The sequence below is a fragment of the Trichomycterus rosablanca genome, chromosome 1, assembly GCF_030014385.1.
Source record: "Trichomycterus rosablanca isolate fTriRos1 chromosome 1, fTriRos1.hap1, whole genome shotgun sequence".
Taxonomy (NCBI): domain Eukaryota; kingdom Metazoa; phylum Chordata; class Actinopteri; order Siluriformes; family Trichomycteridae; genus Trichomycterus; species Trichomycterus rosablanca.
This window is the reverse complement of record NC_085988.1, coordinates 5129936-5152910: the sequence shown is the minus strand read 5'-3', so window position 1 is coordinate 5152910 and position 22975 is coordinate 5129936. Positions and strand designations below refer to the sequence as shown.

Genomic DNA, 22975 nt, shown 5'->3' with positions numbered 1-22975 from the left:
CTGAGAAAGGTGAGGTCAGTCCAGAATTACATGGGAGGAGCTTGTCAATGATCTCAAGGGAGCTGGGAGCACAGTCACCAAGAAAACCATTAGTAACACACTTCGCCGTAATGGATTGAGATCCTGCAGTGCCCGCAAAGTCCCTCTGCTCAAGAAGGCTCATGTACAGGTCCGTCTGAAGTTTGCCAATGAACACCTGAATGATTCAGAGAAAGCTTGGGAGAATGTGATATGGTCAGATGAGACCAAAATTGAGCTCTTTGGCATCAACTCCACTCGCCGTGTTTGGAGGCAGAGAAATGCCCGGTGGGGATGGTGTTCTTGGGGTCATATCCAGCATTTCTCTGCTCCCAGCTCCCTTGAGATCATTGACAAGCTCCTCCCGTGTAATTCTGGACTGACCTCACCTTTCTCAGAATCATTCTTACCCCACCAGGTGAGATCTTGCATGGCGCTCCAGAGCGAGGGCGATTGACTGTGATCTTGTATTTCTTCCATTTTCGAATGATCGCACCAACAGGGGTCTCTTTCTCACCAAGCTTCTTGCTGATGGTCTTGTAGCCCATTCCAGCCGTGTGCAGGTCTACAATCTTGTCCCTGACGTCCTTTGATAGCTCTTTGGTCTTGCCCATGGGGGTCGAGAGATTTGAACAGAAGAAACTGATTCTGTGACAGGAGTCTTTTATATAGGGACAGGACTAATTTGTGCGCCTCATGGGCACATAACCGGTCTGTGGGGGTCAGAATTCTTGCTGGTTGGTAGGGGATCAAATACTTATTTTTTTTTTTTTTTTTGATATTCTGTCTCTCTCTGTTAAAATAAACCTTCCATAAAAATTATAGACTGTTCAAGTCTTTGTAAGGGGGTAAACTTACAAAATCAGCAGGGGATCAAATACTTATTTCCCCCACTGTATATGGTAAGTTTTTCAGGATGAACTCAAGTTCATATGCGTGTGAAGGCAGGCGAGCGAATACTTTTGGCAATATAGTGTATTATTGACAGTTCAAAGAAAATCAATATATTGCAAAATGTTCAAATGCTTTTTAAAAAATAGCAAATAATTCTATTTCTGTTCAGTAGACCTTTATGACGTATGCATGTGTGTGTCTTGCTGAGACATGTGAATGCAAACAAAAACTGCAATATCAGAACATGTGAATGTAAACAAAAACTGCCATACCAGAGACTCAATGATCTTTAAACTATCTGTATTGCAATTTTCTTTTGTAGGCCGTAATACGATTATAAACATAGAATTTCAGATTTTGCCAGTCACGGTTCTTAGGAGCTTCTGGTTCAGCCCTTAAACACTTCTCACAGTCTCGCTGTGCTGGTACGATACAAGATGTGATGAAGCGATTCGTGTGCCATTCCACCGCCTGCACCTCTGTCTGCAGCCAAGGTGTTTTCTTCTTATGGGCAGTTTTACCTTTGCACTGTTTGTCCATTCTGCCATAGACAAAGATTATTAGGATCAAATTCTCATAATAGCTATAAATACACAGATCAGCCATAAAATTAAAACCCGCCTAATATTATGTAAGTCCCACTAGTGACACCTGTATAGCTCTGACCCATCGAAACATAAACTACACAAGACCAATGAGCCTTGGGTGCACATGACCCTGACACCAAGCCTACTGTGGACCATTTTTGGTAGGTACTAACCACTGTTTACTGGGAACAACCCACAAGACCTGCTGTTTTGGAGATGCATCACAGACATCACAATTTGGTCCTTGTCAAAGTCACACAGTTCCTTACTGTTGCCCATTTTTCCTGCTGCCAAAACATCACCTTCGAGAACTGACTTTGACTGCGGCTTAATACATCCCACCACCTTTTTACAAGAGTACAGTAAGAAAGTAAACCCTCGAAATTACTTGATTCTACCATGAACACTCCATGGTCTACCATGGACCAGACTCAAGTACTAACCACTGCATACTGTTACACCCCAAACCTGCTGTTTTGGAGATGCTCTGACCCTGACCATTTTTCCTGCTTTAATTTGTCTGCAATTGTCCTACCTGAGCAGGCTACTGGCTTTAGTGTTTAATGTTTCAAAGTGGGTCTGTTTCTTGTAAGTAAGACTGACACTGTGTTACACTGTTTGATTAGGTTACACCATGAGTTATATTTTTAACAACACTGTGGCTTCCCACACAGAAGTCCCAGTCCCAAGCCCATATGCCCCCTAATAATATTTACATTCTATAAAAACACACTATAATGACGACAATTTATCCCCCTCACTTACAGTCTGTAGAATACACACAGGCATTAGTTAGCTAAGTAATCAAACAGTACTTAAACCCTTTATTCACTGGGACTTCAACAAAAGCAAGAAAGCAAAAACCAAATACAAAAAGTAAAATAAAATAATATACCATCAGGATCTAGCCCAATTTTATCCAAGTTCTTGCCATGAAACTCAGCTAATCTTCCTTGCTCAAGAGCCATTAGAACTTTGCTGATCTTTTGATATACACTGGATGTCTCTGGCTCAGTGAGTTCCACTGTCTGTGACTCGACATCATCAGACAAAATGACCTCTGACAGGCACAGCTTTCCAAAGGGTTTCAGGGAGAGGAAGAAACAGCTAGATTATATTCTCAACAGAGGAAACTACACTCACAATGCTGCAGTTATGGAGTCAGGACAGGGGAAACTTGTGCCCTTTACACAACCATGTAAAGAAACATTGGGAAATGACTTCACATACTTTTAACAGTATGTGTGAGAGCAGATGCGAGAAATGGGAAGGCTGGTTCACAATGCCAGAAAAGTCACCACCTTAAAAAAAATGGAAGACCTTATGAATCCAAAAAATTACATGGAGAGAGTCAAAGCTGTCAAGTTGACATGTGGGTATGACAGTGAAACAAACAAGTTTTTGACCCCATCATTAGCAAACAAACTTGGAAATATCCTGGTTAAAGTAAGCAAACTTTTAAAAGCTCAAGGTTTCATCTCAAACAACCAACATCTTGTGAAGAATGCCAGTGAGTTTCAAGACATCCATCGGGAAAAGTAGAATGAGCTGATATCAGCCACGGCATTGAAAAACTTTGCTGATCTTGGCGAGCTGTAGGGTCTTCTCAGGCAGTCGATAGAACTCACGATGGATTCTTATGTCATGTCCAAGAAAATTGGCAAGCTGGTCCATTTCTGTGTCTATCATGTTTAGCACAGTTGAAAGGGTTGCAGCATGCTTTCTCAGTTTGGTAGATGTCAGTGGGACTCTTTGCACCACACACCTTTGCAAAGCCACAGAGACGGTCTGATCCTCTGAAATGTGTCATAGCTTCTGGTCTTGCAAACATATAACCATTGTCTATTAACAAGGATCTCTAATGCACAAAACATTTTTGGAGTCAGAAGAATTGGAACTGGGCGACCACGTTTCCCCCCGACGACAATCCTTGAGAAGTGTCTGCAGAGCTTTTTTTCCTCTTCAGACAGTGCCCAGTCCACATCCTCATGGTGATCAGAAGTGTCTCTTGATAAAAATGCAGATAAGAGCATGCTGGCAACTTCTCCTTCCCTGAGAAGAGAATAACCTGAGCCAGGCACACCTTATTCAGCTCCATCCAGGCTTTTGCAGAGGGACTTTCCGAGAGTGAAATGTACCACTCATCTTGTACTTGACTGAGATATGCATGCATTTTTTGGATGTCTTCAGTAAAAGGCATGAGAGTCGGTACGTTCCACTTTGCTTACCTTATGTTCCTCAATGCCGTGGCTGATATTAGCTCATTCTACTTTTCCCGATGGATGTCTTACAACTCACTGGCATTCTTCACAAGATGTTGGTTGTTTGAGATGAAACCTTGAGCTTTTAAAAGTTTGCTTACTTTAATCAGGATATTTCCAAGTTTGTTTGCTAGTGATGGGGTCAAAAACTTGTTTGTTTCACCGTCATACCCACATGTCAACTTGACAGCTTTGACTGTCTCCATGTAATTTTTTGGATTCATAAGATCTTCCATTTTCTTTAAGGTGGTGACTTTTCTGGCATTGTGAACCAGCCTTCCCATTTCTCGCATCTGCTCTCTCACATACTGTTGATTCTTGTCTAATTTCCCCTTTTGTTTAACAAGTGCTGCCCAACATCAAGTTTCCCCTGTCCTGACTCCATAACTGCAGCATTGTGAGCGTAGTGTCCTCTGTTGTGAATATAATCTAGCTGTTTCTTCCTCTCCCTGAAACCCTTTGGAAAGCTTAAGAGCTTTGGCCACATCGGGTTCATTTTCATGCACATGTTCGAGGTGCCTTGCCATCTTGGCATACGGCTTAGAGCAATACAAGCAGTAATGTTTTTTGTTGTACACTCTTCGTCCACCACTTTTTTGACTTGCGCTAACAACTATTAGATCATTTATGTTCTTACTTGAACCAAGTTCTTCTTCTGCTCCAGTGGCTTCAGGTGTAAAGCTGTGCCCGTCAAAGGTCATTTTGTCTGATGTTGTGGAGTCACAGACAGTGGAACTCTCTGAGCCAGAGACATCCAGTGTATTGTGCTTTGTTTTTTGGTTTGGTTTAAGGCTAGTGTCAATGTCACTATCACAAGTCGTATCAGGTATGTAATCATCTGCACTTTCTGATGAAGAATCAAATAGCTCACTGGAATTGTCAAGATTTGTGTCTTTCATTTACAAAACAAGAAATCATAATAAGAAAAACTTTAATACTTAATCCTAAATTTAAAACTTAATTTATCAGTAAATTTACATATACAGTGGGGCCAAAAAGTATTTAGTCAGCCACTGATTGCGCAGGTTCTCCTACTTAGACAAATGAGAGAGGTCTGTAATTTTCATCATAGCTACACTTCAACTATGAGAGACAAAATGAAAAAAAAAATCCAGGAAATCACATTGTAGGATTTTTTAAGAATTTATTTGTAAATTATGGTGGAAAATAAGTATTTGGTCAATTAACAAAAGTTCAACTCAATACTTTGTAACATAACCTTTGTTGGCAATGACAGAGGTCAAACGTTTCCTGTAAGTCTTCACCAGGTTTGCACACACTGTAGCTGGTAGTTTGGCCCATTCCTCCATGCAGATCTCCTCTAGAGCAGTGATGTTTTGGGGCTGTCGCTGGGCAACACGGACTCCACACATTTTCTATGGGGTTGAGGTCTGGAGACTGGCTAGGCCACTCCAGGACCTTGAAATGCTTTTTACGGAGCCACTCCTTCGTTGCCCGAGCGGTGTGTTTGGGATCATTGTCATGCTGGAAGACCCAGCCATGTTCCATCTTCAATGCTCTCACTGATGGAAGGAGGTTTTGGCTTAAAATCTCACGATACATGGCCCCGTTCATTCTTCCCTTAACACGGATCAGTCGTCCTGTCCCCTTTGCAGAAAAACAGCCCCAAAGCACGATGTTTCCACCCCCATGCTTCACAGTAGGTATGGTGTTCTTGGGATGCAACTCAGCATTCTTCTTCCTCCAAACACGACGAGTTGAGTTTTTACCAAAAAGTTCCATTTTGGTTTCATCTGACCACATGATATTCTCCCAATCCTCTTCTGGATCATCCATATGCTCTCTGGCAAACTTCAGACGGGTCTGGACATGTACTGGCTTAAGCAGGGGGACACGCCTGGCACTGCAGGATTTGAGTCCCTCTCGGCGTAGTGTGTTACTGATGGTAGCCTTTGTTACTTTGGTCCCAGCTCTCTGCAGGTCATTCATCAGGTCCCTCCGTGTAGTTCTGGGATTTTTGCTCACCGTTCTCATGATCATTTTGACTTCACGGGATCGAGGGAGATTATCAATGGTCTTGTATGTCTTCCATTTTCTTACAGTTGCTCCCACAGTTGATTTATTCACACCAACCTGCTTGCCTATTGTAGATTCACTCTTCCCAGCCTGGTGCAGGTCTACAATTTTCTTCCTGGTGTCCTTCGACAGCTCTTTGGTCTTGGCCATGGTTGAGTTTGGAGTCTGACTGTTTGAGGCTGTGGACAGGTGTCTTTTATACAGATAACGAGGTCAAACCGGTAATACAGGTAACGAGTGGAGGACAGAAGAGCTTCTTAAAGAAGAAGTTACAGGTCTGTGAGAGCCAGAAATCTTGCTTGTTTGTTATTGACCAAATACTTATTTTCCACCATAATTTACGAATAAATTCTTTAAAAATCCTACAATGTGATTTCCTGGATTTTTTTTTCTAATTTTGTCTCTCATAGTTGAAGTGTACCTATGATGAAAATTACAGACCTCTCTCATCTTTCTAAGTAGGAGAACCTGCACAATCAGTGGCTGACTAAATACTTTTTGGCCCCACTGTATGTTTGATGATCTCAAATACACAAGTACTTTTTTGTCATGTTTTTGTATTTTGGGTTTTTAGTTATTTAAAAGAATGTAATAAGTTAATTGTGATGATAATCTAGCAAGAATAATTGTTTATTGTGATGTATCTACAAGGGGTTCAAGGGGAACATATAGGGCAGATTTTAACTTTCACAGTGATTTTTTTCTTGGATAATTATCATTTTATTCTGAACACTTACGGCGTCCCCACAACACACCTTCAGTTAGTGTATGAGTAGAAACTGTGTGTAGAAACTGAACTAAACTGGTCCCCACAATGACTATAACATTGTGTGTGTGAAAGGTCCCCACAAGTGACTATTACATTGTGTGTGTGAAAGGTCCCCACAAGTAACTATAACATTGTGCGTGTATGTAACAGGTCCCCACAATGACTGTAACATTGTGTGTGTGTGTGTGTGTGAAAGGACCTTTCACACACACAATGTTACCATTCCTTGTGGGGACCTTTCACACACACAATGTTACAGTCATTGTGGGGACCAGTTTAGTTCAGTTTCTACACACAGTTTCTACTCATACACTAACTGAAGGTGTGTTGTGGGGACGTCGTAAGTGTTCAGAATAAAGTGATAATTATACAAGACAAAAATCCCTGTGAAAGTTAAAATCTGCCCTAAATGTTCCACTAGAACTTACCTTGTAGATACATCAAAATAAACAATTATTCTTGCTAGATTTACATCACAATTAACTTATTACATTCTTTTTACTGACTAAAAACCCAAAATACTAAAATATATGACAAAAGAGACGCTGTAAAACTAAAAGTCAAGTAGTGGACATGCATGTACCTGTTGAGGAGTGCTGTTTGAAACAGAAGCATCATCCATCTGAGTCTTGGACAGGATAGAGGATTGGGAGTCGTCCTCCACCACGGCTCTAGCTGCAATGCTGGGTGTCTGTAAACACAATTTAAAATAACTATATCAAAAAACATGCACCAGACTTTAGAAAATAATTTTATAATAATAAAAAAATTATCTTTTGCCCAGTCAAGCAGTCTGTGTTCACACATATTAAATAAAACAGGCTTTGCGGGGACCTTTCACACACACAATGTTACAGTCATTGTGGGGACCAAGTCAGTTTCTACACACAGTTTGTACTCAGAAACTAACTGAAGGTGTGTTGTGGGGACGCCGTAAGTGTTCAGAATAAAGTGATAATTATACAAGACAAAAATCCCTGTGAAAGTTAAAATCTGCCCTATATGTTCCCCTAGAACCTACCTTGTAGATACATCACAATAAACAATTATTCTTACTAGATTATCATCACAATTAACTTATTACATTCTTTTAATTAATTAAAACCCCAAAATACTAAAATATATGACAAAAGAGAGCCTGTAGTTTTAACTTAAAGTGATGATGTGGATGTGCATGTACCTGTAGAGGAGTGCTGTTTAAAACAGAAGCATCATTCATCTTGGATCTTAGAGTCTTGGACAGGACAGAGGATTGGGAGTCGTCCTCCACCACGGCTCTAGCTGCAATGCTGGGCGTCTGTACAAATTTTAAATATTTATTTTTATTGGGCTCCCTTAAGTAATCACACAAATTAAACACTTTATGACAACTTTTAACAGAATGCCTGACTGGTCAATGTACCTGTTGGTCAGTTTTTTCCGTTGTGCTTCTGCATATGAACTTTTAAATGGCAGGACTTGCTGATATCTTCTACATTTATATCACTGGGTGCTTTTGTAGCCACCTGTAAACATATTTTCATAGATAATTAGACTTAATGCATTTGGTATTTTGGTTCTTTAAGCATTTTAATTTTTATTCTTATCCTGCAATATGAGCCAGTCTGTACACCATGTATTGTGCAACATACTCGTGTTCTCCATGAGCAGTCTTCACATTCATTTCAAACTGCAGAAAAAAACAAAACAATTATTGTACTGGATTAAGTCTAGGTCTTTAAAGTTATTATTATATGCCTTATGCATATAATATGCATATAAAAAGTTTTTTAAAATATGAGGTGCAATTAAGCAACAATGCAAGAAAAAGGGACAAAAACTAAAATTATAATAATATATTATTTATATGTGTTATTTATTAGGGTTTTGCATTAATTATACAGTACAGTACAAATCTGTTTGTATATAGTGTGCATCTGCAGATACACTCTTGTTCAGAGTCTGGCCAAAAAGGTTAAATGTTATCTTAAAGTCCATTCGATCATGTTCATGTTGTTTATTAGGTTTGTGGGTATAAAACTTATCTTTACTTATTAGCGCATCACACTGGACTTAGTGACGCGTCTGCAGACGCGCACCAAACAACCTGTTCTGTAAACTACACCTGAACACACTGAAACGCGCTAGAAACCAACACAATACACACAGATTAGTTTTGTACAAATAAACATAAACTACTAACACTCGCTGTAGAACACATGTTGTAACGAAATCATTTATAATGTCCTTGTTAAAACGACATACTGAAGTTTTTTTCTCTGCCTGGCAGTAATACGCGTAAGAATGCCTGCTTTCACTTTTCCTGCCCAAACATTTAAGCATTTAATTTCATTTTGTAACAAACTTGCCTTACAGTTAAAGCTCCGAGTTCTACTTCTACCCACAGAACAGAGACTGAAAACCAGGTTCATTAGTGAAGTAATGCTACACCTGTTTCAAATTAAAGGCCCCAATGGAGACTGCAGCCGCACACAGACATTTCAAACTAACAGTTTTCTGTCTTTTTAAGTTACCAAAAATTTGTTGTCATTTTTAAATTTATTTAATGGAAAATTAATATAAATATCTAAATATATCTAAAAACACGCAGTCATTGTTATTTAACCACTGCACTGTCACAGCCCAATTATAAACAAGAAGCTTTATTTGCACTCATTTACACCGATCAGCCATAACATTAAAACCACCTCCTTGTTTCTACACTCACTGTCCATTTTATCAGCTCCACTTACCATATAGAAGCACTTTGTAGTTCTACAATTACTGACTGTAGTTTATCTGTTTCTCTACATGCTTTGTTACCCCCTTTCATGCTGTTCTTTAATACATTTACATGTTCTTTAATAGCAGGACAGGTCAGGTTTTAATGTTATGGCTGGAGAAGGAGAAGAACTGGTATTAAAGAACAAATAACTATTCACTAACAGAACTAATTAACATAATTTGACGGTTGAACAATTGTTATACTGGTTTGACATGCAAATATGCTTACCTTGTGTTTCATTTTTGGTCCTCTATATAAGTTCTTAGCTTCTTAGCTGGTTTCTCCTGCATATAATCTTCTTTTTTTGTCCACTGTGTGAATATCCATCTTTAACACTGAAAATGTCTGAAATCGTTCCTAATGGGGACCAGGAAGTGGGTGGTTCCCAACCTTATTTGGAATCCGTGTGTGTGTGTGATTCCGGCTATAAAAAAAAGGGGGCGCAACTGAGCACAACCCACACACTCACACATTCACCGAAAAACATGCGTTTTGAGCCAATGCTAAAAACCACACAGGCACCATTAGTAGGCCTCCTGTATCCATTTAAAATAGGTTTCCTTTATGGGGACTAGACTTTAGGTCCCCACACTGCAAGAGGTCCCCACGACGTGACTGTGTAAACAGATTCATGTCCCCTCAATGTGATGAATACCAGTGCACACACACACACACACACACACACACACACACACACACACTGCTGGTTCAAACCCCACTAATGTTGGACCCTTGAGCAAGCCCCTTAATTACATTTGCTTGGACTGTGTACTGTAAGTAACTTTGGATAAAAACTTCTGCTAAATGCTGTAAACGTTTAGCATCTTTAAATTAAATCAGATGAGATTTTAATAAATGTATTTATCTGCATTTGGTCTGTACAATTATTACAGATTTTTTGTATCTCTGTTATGAAATTATAAGATAACATTTATTACATTGTTCCAGCAGCTTAAATATAACACAAGTACACATGGAAGTAAGTAGAGTAGACTGTAAGTATGTTTACATTTACATCAGTACAGTGGGGCCAAAAAGTATTTAGTCAGCCACTGATTGTGCAAGTTCTCCTACTTAGAAAGATGAGAGAGGTCTGTAATTTTCCTCATAGCTACACTTCAACTATGAGAGACAAAATGAGAAAAAAAAAAATCCAGGAAATCACATTGTAGGATTTTTAAAGAATTTATTTGTAAATTATGGTGGAAAATAAGTATTTGGTCAATAACAAAAGTTCAACTCAATACTTTGTAACATAACCTTTGTTGGCAATGACAGAGGTCAAACGATTCCTGTAAGTCTTCATCAGGTTTGCACACACTGTAGCTGGTATTTTGGCCCATTCCTCCATGCAGATCTCCTCTAGAGCAGTGATGTTTTGGGGCTGTCGCTGGGCTACACGGACTCCACAAATTTTCTATGGGGTTGAGGTCTGGAGACTGGCTAGGCCGCTTCAGGACCTTAAAATGCTTTTTTACGGAGCCACTCCTTCGTTGCCCGAGCGGTGTGTTTGGGATCATTGTCATGCTGGAAGACCCAGCCACGTTCCATCTTCAATGCTCTCACTGATGGAAGGAGGTTTTGGCTTAAAATCTCACGATACATGGCTCCGTTCATTCTTCCCTTAACACGGATCAGTCGTCCTGTCCCCTTTGCAGAAAAACAGCCCAAAAGCATGATGTTTCCACCCCCATGCTTCACAGTAGGTATGGTGTTCTTGGGATGCAACTCAGCATTCTTCTTCCTCCAAACATGACGAGTTTTTACCAAAAATTCCATTTTGGTTTTATCTGAGCACATGATATTCTCCAAATCCTCTTCTGGATCATCCATATGCTCTCTGGCAAACTTCAGACGGGCCTGGACATGTACTGGCTTAAGCAGAGGGACACGCCTGGCACTGCAGGATTTGAGTCCCTCTCGGCGTAGTGTGTTACTGATGGTCCCTTTGTTACTTTGGTCCCAGCTCTCTGCAGGTCATTCATCAGGTCCCTCCGTGTAGTTCTGGGATTTTTGCTCACCGTTCTCATGATCATTTTGACCCCACGGGATCGAGGGAGATCATCAATGGTCTTTATGGTCTTTCATTTTCTTACAATTGCTCCCACAGTTGATTTATTCACACCAACCTGCTTGCCTATTGTAGATTCACTCTGCCCAGCCTGGTGCAGGTCTACAATTTTCTTCTTGGTGTCCTTCGACAACTCTTTGGTCTTGGCCATGGTTGACTGTTTGAGGCTGTGGACAGGTGTCTTTTATACAGATAACGAGGTCAAACAGGTGCCATTAATACAGGTAACGAGTGGAGGACAGAAGAGCTTCTTAAAGAAGAAGTTACAGGTCTGTGAGAGCCAGAAATCTTGCTTGTTTGTTATTGACCAAATACTTATTTTCCTCCATAATTTACAAATAAATTCTTTAAAAATCCTACAATGTGATTTCCTGGATTTTTTTTTCTCATTTTGTCTCTCATAGTTGAAGTGTAGCTATGATGAAAATTACAGACCTCTCTCATCTTTCTAAGTAGGAGAACTTGCACAATCAGTGGCTGACTAAATACTTTTTGGCCCCACTGTATATGAAACAGTAATATACTTTTTTGTAAGAATGAAATTTCACCTGTACTGATCAGTGACATGATTTTATAAAACATATTCTGTACATTTCAGTTAAATATATTATTCACCATAATGTGTTTAGCTGATAATAAGTGTCTGTACAATAATTAAACATATAAACTGATGCTACTGAAGACAGAGAGTTACCAGAACTATGTCCTGATACTGAAAACCTTCATTAATTATCTTATTTTTATAATAAAATGGTCTGCTGTAAGAAATAAATCTGTTTTCTCTCAGGTAGAAACAAAATATTTTTTATGATTTTAAGGCTCTGTGTGAAGGTGTGGACGCTCCATATACTTTCAGTATCAAGAACAAACATCTCAGAAACGGCTCATTTTTAAGGCTCTTGACCACCACTCCTCTCTTAACTCCACCCCAAAACTTCTTCCCATTTGGCCCTGATTGCGAAATCTGCCTCCAGACGGGGAGTCACTATCTGTATGTCTATAAATATATATAATATATATGTCTATATATAATCTATATATATAATCTGTTGATATAGATATGGACAGGTCCCCCATCCGTTTTAATCTCTTCCTTCTCTCATACGCCGCATATGAAATAATTTTAACCCTTAAAATTGCCTTCAGCGATTCTCACAAGATGGAGTTGGATATTAGTTCGGATTTATTAGTAGCTAAAAAAAATCAATTGAGTTAGAGATCATAGTGCAAGATCAAGCAAGGGATTCACAACACAATTAAGATCACCTCCAAAAATAATTTTATGTGTATCCAGGTCAGGAAAGAGAAGCCCATTCATAAAAGCTACATCATCCCAATTTGGGGCGTAAACATTGACAAGTAAAACAGGAATTTGAAAAAGAAAACCTGAAAAAAATAATGGAGCTGCCATTGTGATCTAGAACAAGATTTTTAAAGGCTTAAACTGAAGGCTTTTTTTTAAAGGCTTCTTCCTCTGATGTACTAGCCCAGGGGTGTCAAACTCATTTTCACCGAGGGCCACATCGTCATTATGGTGGCCCTCAAAGGGCCGACTGTAACGTATCCTTCTGTGATTGCAGTCTGTCTTAGAGGCTGAATTCTGCATTTATATTGTCCTCCTTTACCACAGACACGGCCTCATAGCACAAGAGATGCACCAGTTTTTCTTCCTAAAGCACAAACTTGTTTTCACTTTCATAAAATTTTCTCCTTCTGCTTAATTTTCATAATTATCTTCTTGTACATTTTAGAATTATGTGTAAATATTTCTTAGCATCATCTACTGGCCGGCTGTGTCACTTTGCAGGTCACAAAATCAGCATGCATTTTGAAAGATGCAGTTTATTTAGGATTTTACAGTGTATTTTAAGACAATTATTCTGCACTCACTAATAACTTATCCCCCTTTCTCAGCTGGACAGACAGACAGACAGACAGACAGACAGCTCTCTTCAGAATACAGTCGGTTTTATTTGCTTCCCAGCTGTGTGATACACTGTGTGCATCAAAATGAAGTAAAAATACAAACAATAAAAACAATACAGTACAAAAATACAAATACAGTAAAAGCTCACAGCTGTAGTTAAGTGTTACATCTGGTACACTATAAGATTTAACCAAACATAAAATAGCGCTAATGAGTTAGCATTTTGATACTTATTAATAAGATACTTATTGCTATAGTAAAGGTAACAGTTAATTACGGTAAATTTGTAACTAAAACACTGTGGTATACTCAGTAAACATTTACAAACAACTGAGAATATAAACGCCACTACAAACAATGCTTCTGTATTATACAGCAAAATAATTATCTGTATTTATTATTATTGTTTACGTTACTGACTACGCTACCCTGCGTTCTTCTGGCGTAAAAGTCACATGGCTTCTCAGCGAAGGTTAAAGTTAGTTGCCATGACTACGATGACACCAGTTGTCTCTTAAAGGCGCAGGAGTTAAATTAAACTCATTAAATTATAAGTGCGTCTCTGTAATGACTCGAACCATCACAACAATCATACAGTCGTTAAACCTCTCGCGGGCCGGATGAAAATGACGTGGCGGGCCGGATCTGGCCCGCGGGCCGTGAGTTCTGACACCCCTGTACTAGCGGAACGGGGACACATCGGGCCCCCTGAAGGAGAGCAATGATGCTCTGTGCCCATATTAGCATTACCCGTTGTAGCTGTTTTAGCTGAAAACATTCGCTCAATGGCGGATGTTTGGGTTCCAGAAGTCGTTTTCAAAGTAGTTTTTTCTTTCAAATTGCGTTACATCACGTATACAGATATAATTCTGTAACTTATCTCCTACTTGTTACTATTCAAAAACAGGTAGAAGATGCTTTATATTAACGAAATGTGTGCAGTCTGCAGGAGCGGTGCCACCACACGTCTACTCTGGCTCTGACATAACCCGGAAAACCACGGAGGAACTTTTTAAGAACATTTAATTTGATGTTGTTTCTTGTTCACTGCAGAGTGAGTTGAAATTTTATTAATTTATGTTTAATTATTGAGAACGAGAAGAAAGAACCTTGAATATGAATCTGGTATTACAGCGGTTAAAATTTTATACACAAACATCTGACAGCAGTAAATAAATAGTTTTGGATACTTGAATTTATTTACACCTCACATTTTAAAATAAATCTATTACCCATGTTTCTGTCTCATTATAATAATAGGCTGCTGGTTCAAACCACACCAGTGTTGGACCCTTGAGCAAGCCCCTTAACCCTCATTTGCTTAGACTGTATACTGTAAGTCCTTTTGGATAAAAGCGTCCGCTCAATGCTGTAAATGTTTTGCATCTTTAAATTAAATCATACAAGATTTTTATAGTTTTATTTATCTGCATTTGGTCTGTACAATTATTACAGATCTTTTTTGTATCTCTCTCATAAAAATGTTGTGTGTGGATGCTCCAAATACTTTCGGTATTAAGAAGAAACAGGTAGAGTCAAGCTTCATAAGAAAACACTTCCGGCAGTAAAACAGAAGGAAACAAACACGAACATTCACACCTAAAAATCAGTTCCAGCAAAAACATTTCAGAAATCTTTTTATTGATGTCTTAACAGCGAAAGCATAACATACATATCACAGTCATACAAAAGTCATCTCTTTTCAAAGGGAGATTAAAAATACAAATACAGACATACATATAAATACATTTTACATTTTCAGCATTTAGCAGACGCTTTTATCCAAAGCGACTTACACAATGAGCGGAACACGATGAGCAATTGAGGGTTAAGGGCCTTGCTTAGGGACCCAACAGTGGCAACTTGGTGGTGGCGGGGCTTGAACCGGCAACCTTCTGCTTACTAGTCCAGTACCTTAACCACCGAGCTATCACTGGCCCCGAGCTATCATTGTTTGTAAATATACAAACAATAAAAAAAAACATACAATAAAAAAGAGTTACCCCTCCACTCCCCCCGACCACCAACTCAGGAAGATCTCTTAAGTAAGTAATGAAGGGCTGCCAAATCTTATCAAATTTATTTGCAGAGCTCCTCAGGTTAAACTTAATCTTCTCCAGATTAAGAGAAACAATTATATCCTTTAGCCACAGCGACTTCCAGCTCAAGAGAATCCTTCGTCTGGCTAATAACAATCGAAATCCACCTCCAGACGGGGAGTCGCTATGCAATTATTTATTTTTGATAGCAAGCCTTTTGAGTCAGGTTTCAGTTTTTATACCGCCTCCCAGGGTCTATTCTCTGGCTTTAGGGTAAAAGAAGTGAAAAGTGTTTGGGCGGACTTGTGAGTAGCGGAAGAAATTTGTGGGGGGGAGGTTGAATTTGGTACCTAACTTTTCAAAACTACAGAAAACATTGTCCTCGTACATGTCACGAAAGCTAGTGATCAACCATTTTAGACCATTGTAAGAAGGTGGAGTCAGTTAGAGAAGGAGTAAACAAGTGATTTTGACTAATAGGAGTCAGCTCTGAAGCAGCTTGAGATTTGCTTAAGCCTCTAAGCTGAGCCTAAATTCTCAACGTCAACAGAACCACAGGATTGTCTTGTGTGTCGTTGTTGGGACAACGGCAGAGATGAAAAAACCAAGGCAGACAGGGAGGTAGAATGGCAGGACAAAGATTCTAGTCTACACCATCCTGTATCTGGTAAATGAAGCCAAAAGCAGATCTTTTGGGCATTGGCAGCCAAGTAGTAATGGAAAAAAAAAAATGGGGAGTGCTAATTCGCCATCCGTTCTGGGTTTCTGTAGGATAGACCACCTCCTGATCTGAGGAACCTTTCCTGACCAAAGAAAACTGGTGATGGTCTCATCAATACCTTTAAAGAAAGATTTGGGCAGGTATACAGGAAGGCATTAAAATTAAAAATGAATATCCTACCTATTTTTTTTTTCACATTGAACTCAGAAAGCAGGAGAGAATTCCATCTCTGAACATCGCCGTACATTTTAGCAATTAAGGGAAAAATTTGCACGCAGGATGGTGGGCATGTTATCAGTGACGTTGATACCCAAGTACCTAAAACCCTCTGGTAAAACACGGAAAGGGATGGCAGCATGAGTTAAAAAAAGGAAAAGCACTCACTTTTTTGAAAGTTTAATTTATATCCTGAAAAGCGCCAAACTCTTTCAGTATGGATTCAACTACTGGAATAGTTTCCAGGGGGTCTCTGAGGTACAGCAATAAGACATCAGCATAAAGGGAGATTTTACTCTCTAAATCTTGTCTTAGAATACCAAAGGGCAATAAACAAGGGCTCCAATGCCAAGGCGAAAAGCAACAGGGATAAAAGACAACCCTGGCGAGTCCCACGATATAGGGGAAACAAGGGGAACAAATCGAATTAGTGCTTACACTTGCCTGTGGTGAGGTGTAGAGCAATTTAACCCAGGAGATAAGCCGGTCTCCAAACCCAAATTCAACCAAAATGAAAAACATATAATCCCACTCAATGAAAAAAATCAACGGTAAGATGTTTTCAATACACTTGGCCAGTATTTTGGCTAAAATTTTATGTTTGCAACACAAAAGGCTTATCGGTCTGTAAGAATTACAAGAAGTGGGGTCTTTATCTTTCTTTAACAAAATTGCAATAGTAGCTTGAGTTATTGTTGGCGGTAGTCTACCATATTGAAAGGATTCATTAAACATTTCCAATAAAAGAGGAGCAAGTTTAGCGCAGAATCTTGGTGTGTTCAACTTTGGACAGATGTGTTTCCCTGGAGAAAAACAATGTCTGCGTTCATCTGTTTAAGATGGGAAAATACTTTCACATTTTTAAGAGGAGACTGCAGTCCCTTAACATGTTAGGAAATGAACCTAACCTCGTGATCTACTTTCCGGTTCATTATAAAAACTGATCAGGAAATTAATTGGGCACAAGGTAATCTGACAAATGTGATAAATTGGCAGATGATGAGAGAGAGAGCAAGGGGAGGGGCACCCAAAAAAAAAAACATAACAGATAAATCTCCCCACCCCCCATATCCCAAATATCTATCCTGAAAATCCTTCCGAAATTCTACTGAAAAGTTTAAGCAAACCCTTTATAACAGGGAGAAAGCCACATATATATAAACAGTGTAGCACCATATATAATAACTCATAATCAAAACATTATAGGACCACCTTTATTTTTTTATTTATCTGAATTTGCTCTGTACAATAATTACAGATCTTTTTTGTATCTCTGTTATAAAAATGTTCTGTGTGAAGGTGTGGACGCTCCAAATACTTTCAGTATCAAGACACAAACACAGTAAAAACAAACACAAACATCCACACCTACAAATCAGTTCCAGCGAAAACATTTCAGAAATGCTGTAAATACTTTAATAATAAATTATTTATTTCTAAATAATAAATTATAATAAATACACTTCCAACGAAAACATTTCAGAGACGCTTTAAATACTTTCAGTATCAAAAACAAACATGTAGAGTCGAGTTTCAGGTAGAACAGGTTACACACACACACAAACACAGTAAAAACAAACACAAACATCCACACCTACAAATCAGTTCCAGCTAAAACATTTCAGAAATGACTCATATCAACCCCCCCCCCCCCCCGATCTTTTTATTGATGAACAGCAAAAGCATAAAATACATATCAAAGTCATACAAAAGTCATCTCTTTTCGAAGTAAGATTGGAAACACAAATACAGACATCTATATAAATATACATACAATAAAAAAACATACAATAAAAAGGGGTTACCCCCCCAACCACCAACTCGGGGAGATCTCTAAAGTAAGTAATAAAGGGCTGCCAAATGTAGCCCATTCCAGCCTTGAAAAACATCATACTTTGGGGTGCTTTTCTGCAAAGGGGATGTGTAATCCCGGGACGACTGCATCGTATTGAAGGGAGGATGGATGGGGTCATGTATAGCAAGATTTTGGCCAACAACCTCCTTCCCTCAGTAAGAGCATTGAAGATGGGTCGTGGCTGGGTCTTCCAGCATGACAATGACCCGAAACACACAGCCAGGGCAACTAAGGAGTGGCTCCGTAAGAAGCATTTCAAGGTCCTGGAGTGGCCTAGCCAGTCTCCAGACCTGAACCCAATAGAAAATCTTTGGAGGAAGCTGAAACTCAATGTTGCCCAGCGACAGCCCCGAAACCTGAAAGATCTGGAGAAGATCTGTATGGAGGAGTGGGCCAAAATCCCTGCTGCAGTGTGTGCAAACTTGGTCAAGAACTACAGGAAACGTCTGACCTCTGTAAAGGTTTCTGTACCAAATATTAAGTTCTGTTTTTCCATTGTATCAAATACTTATTTCATGCAATAAAATGCAAATTAATTATTTAAAAATCATACAATGTGATTATCTGGATTTTTTAAGATTCTGTCTCTCAAGTGTTCCTACGATAAAAATTACAGGCCTCTCCATTCTTTGTAGGTGGGAAAACTTGCAAAATCTGCAGTGTATCAAATACTTATTTTCCCCACTGTATAGATTAGATTATATAAACAATACACACACACACACACACACACACACACTATACACATTATATACTGAACTGTGAGGAGCTCTTACATGGGTCCAGATAAAGGATCTATATGTCTAAACCACAGAGGAAGATCCATAGATCTATCACTCTTCATGGAGATACAGCTGAGTACTGGAGAATCTGATCTCTGTACTGAGATTGGACTGATAAATAAAACACAGTACAATTACTCTGAGAGACAGTAAGAATTTAAATGAACTGAATTATCTATTTGGTACAGTTTCATGTATTATTGGGCTGTGAAAAATTAATGCAAATTTTGTTTTAAAAGTTTCACATTAAAAAGTACAAACAAAGACACCCTGTGTAATGTCACGCCTCTTAACCAAGCAGCTGCCCCTAGTCAGTCTTCAAGCATGGATCTGCCTACTTTCTGGACGACATTTCCCAAAATACAATTGCTGATTATGTGATTACGCCAACCAATCAGCCCCCACTTGACAGATCATCTTCTTTAATAAACCACGCTTTAACTTTTTAATCTGCGAGCGTCTCATCTGTTTGGAAAATGTTACATGTAATCAGAAATATGTTTTAAATGATTATTTTATTTATTCTACTGTGATGTCATACCTGTAGAAGTGTATATAAGGCAGCGCGCTACTGCATTCTCATCATTCTGTGTTTAGACAGCGAAGAGAACAGTTGCGATTATAGATCATCTGTTCACTTGGTTTCCGATATTTTGCCAGGGCTCTTCCAGCTTCGCCGAGCCGGAGATGCCCAACATAAACGAGGCAAAAGAGAAGAAAAAGTGGAAGAACATCTTCAAGAGGAACCGTAAGCCTAAAGCAGGAAAGCTGCTGAAGGAGGCTCTGGAGGGCCAAAAGGGGATGAGGGTCTGGAGCTATGCTCCAGCCTGGATAAGACCAGGCACAATATTTACATGCTCTTAATTGAGGAAGAGCTCGATTCGGAGGCCGATTCTCTGATATACATCCCCTGGATAAGCCCAGTTATATCAGCCTGGATAAACCCTGGGATGATAATCTTTCTTCTGCAGACAAGAAAAAGGGAAAGAAAAAGTGGAAGAATATCTTTAAGAAGAACCGTAAGCCCAAAGCAAGAAAGATGCTGAAGGAGGCTTTGGAGGGCCAAGTGCCCCAGCAGCCAGAAGGGGACGAGGGTCTGGAGCTACACTCCAGCCTGGATGAGACCAGGGGCAATACTGAGATGCTCCTGGCTGAGAAAGAGCTCAAAGCTGAGGCCAAATCTCTGACAAATATCAGCCTGGATGAGACTAGAGACGTCATCCTGGATGAGACCAGGATTGAAACTGACATGCTCTAGCCTGAGGAAGAGCTCAACTCTGAGGCCAATTCTCTGTTCAGCCTGGATGAGACCATGGATGTCAGCCTGGGTAAGACCAGGGGTGATGCTGAGATGCTTCTGCTTGTCAGAGAGCTCAAAGCTGAGCCTGAAGTTAACACCAGCCTGGATGAAATCGGGGACGTTGCTGAGATGCTTCTGCCTGTCAGAGAGCTCAAAGCTGAGCCTGAAGCCCTGGTTAACACCAGCCTGGATGAGACCAAGGGTGATGCTGAGATGCTTCTGCCTGTCAGAGAGCTCGAAGCTGAGCCTGAAGTCCTGGTTAACACCAGCCTGGATGAAACTGGGGACGTTGCTGAGATGCTTCTGCCTGTCAGAGAGCTCGAGGCTGAGGCTGAAGCCCTAAAGAACCTGGAGAAAACCAGCCTGATTGAGTCTGAGGAGAGCGGAAGAGACACTGAAGCTGATTTATTCAGCAAAGGTGATGATGGTGGTATCACCAGAGAACACGGCAGGAGAAAAAAGACCAGGAGAGGAACCCGGGGACGCAGCCGGAAGATAAATTACAAAAAGAAGGATAATTACGGTAAATAAAAGTAAAAAAGATCAACATGCGTCCACATACTGAAGCCACTGTGGGATCTGATCTATATCATTATTTTATTTTAGGATCTGAAATGATAAACGAGGTGCACGTGAAAGCAAAAGCTGAGGTCGTTGAGATGAAGAATGTCCACCCTGATGAGAAGGACTCAACCACTGTTGTGCTGAAACATGACCAACCTCTGGATGAGGAAAGAAAGCAGCTGATAGGTCGAGGTGACCCAGAGGACACAATGCAAGAGAAGAAGATCACACAAGGCACTCGAGATCGCGGCCGCAAAATCAGAAGAACAGAACCGGGTGCTGTTTACTGTAAACGTGAAAAAGCTCCACGTCGACCTCAGAAAGGTGTTCTGGGTAAATACTGAAGATCAATGTGTGCACTAATAAAACTAATAAAGCACAACAGTAAAACCATTCTCCTTGTGTCTGTTTATTTATTTTTACTTCGATTTCAGCCACAATTTAAACCTTTTTACATTAAAACCTTTCTAAGTTTAAGCCTAGCCTATGGGCTTGTTAAGACGTGATGTATCGACCTCATGAAACATCACATCCGGGTCCCTCGTATTATCAATATAACACAGTGCTGTGTCTCATATTGCTTCAACAGGTCAGTGCTAAAGTCTATTTATTAAGTATTATAATTATAATAATATATATAAAACATATATAAATTATACAATACATAATTTATTATTAATTATAAATTAATCAATTTAATTAATCAATTTGTCCAATAAATTACAAATGCAAATTAATTAAGTCTGTGACAGAATGTGTGGTAGGAAACACTCTTTATAAAATGTTTCCAGGATGTCAATGTTAACCACCCATGTTGGGTCTACGAGCACTGGCAGAATCACAAAGTCAAAAGGAGTCCATACAAGCAGATGACAACAGTTAGCTCTAGTCAGGTGTAGGTTGCCCTGGATCTGATGCCAATAGTGGTGAGTTGGTTTTAGTGTTAGGGAACCAGTCACCTCCTCCAACTCCAGAAAAAAGTCCTGACTCTCTGCTGCCTGCAGAATAGTCTTGGTTCTGGCCGACCATGGACATTTCACCTCAATAATGCAATCTCCAGATACTGTCCCATCTGGAGATCCACCAAGCAGGCCTCTATCAGACAGGAACAGTCCCCTCTCCTGGATACCGACACCAGTGCGCTCTGTGTACTGCTGCTTTGCCTTTGGCTCATGGAGGATTCCCCAATCACATGCCTTTAATAAAAACACAAAAATTGTCACTTAATCTTAGATACACTGATAAGTTAAATCACTTATCCACTTCTTACTTTAGATCCGTCTTTGACATTGTAATGGCCAAGCAGGGTTTTGAATAAGGGGGGGGGGGGGGGGGGGGGGTAAGACTTCCGCTTGACTGCTGCCATGACCACACCAAAGTTGCTTGCCGTGATACGTTTCTTGCGAAATGCCGACCTGTTATTTTAAAAAAAGGCAAGTTGCAATTACTAGTTTTGTATTATTTCAGCTTGTATCTTATTTTGTACAGTGATGCTAAGAGCTCAATGCATTATGACTTAAGAAAACATGCAAATACTTTAGACATAAAATGAAAGCAAATCAAGAAAACATCTACCCGACAGCCCATACAAAGCATTTAGAAAATCTGCAGCAAATTCAGACAACACATCACAACATATGAATTTGCAGCATGTTTTCTAAATGAAGTGCATAGGTTGTCAAATTGATATATTCTTAATTTGTGTTTTGTCTATCTGCATACATTGTATGTTGCAGTGCATTGAGTTCCCAGGGCCACAGCAGTTTTTATTAATGCACTTTCTTACCATAAAGGGTTCTTTGCTTACCCAACTGTTGCTGCCTCGATCTGCTGCTTCTCATCATCTGCTAAATTGCATAATGACCAAATCGTTAATGACTTAACATAGCACGTGATGTTTCTGGAAACATGGTGGGCAAATCAAACTGCAAGAGACAGAATTCGTACCTGAGGCGGTTCAGGACTCAAAATCCACCCCATTCCAATGAAACGCCCAAGTTGTGACAAAGATGCCAGTGCCCATTCTTTGTCCTCCTGTGTGACAGGTCTTTTGATTCCAGCTGAAATAAAATAAGTAATACTACCAACCGTCTTTTAAACTCACAGTGTACACCACACTCTTCATGCAGTATATCAGATTAACAATATTTTAAGGATTCAGAAAAGATCT

General features: G+C 39.7%; 1 long non-coding RNA gene and 2 gene segments (V, D, J or C); 1 reads left to right on the top strand and 2 right to left on the bottom strand.

Moving 5' to 3' along the window:
- Positions 1-22975, bottom strand: part of LOC134317488 (Ig kappa chain V region Mem5-like) — a 111669-nt gene that overhangs the window by 43853 nt on the left and 44841 nt on the right.
- Positions 1-22975, top strand: part of LOC134317528 (Ig kappa chain V region Mem5-like) — an 80304-nt gene that overhangs the window by 41974 nt on the left and 15355 nt on the right.
- LOC134317932 (uncharacterized) lies at positions 1196-9576 on the bottom strand. 3 transcript variants are annotated; one of them, XR_010013301.1, is made up of 6 exons: positions 9559-9576; positions 8198-8235; positions 7969-8071; positions 7747-7863; positions 7150-7257; positions 1196-1453 (listed from the first exon to the last, which is right to left on the bottom strand). It is a non-coding gene; the product is annotated as an uncharacterized LOC134317932 (long non-coding RNA). The 3 variants fall into 3 exon arrangements; XR_010013299.1 differs by lacking the exon at positions 9559-9576 and adding an exon at positions 8920-8989; XR_010013300.1 differs by lacking the exon at positions 9559-9576 and adding an exon at positions 8749-8851.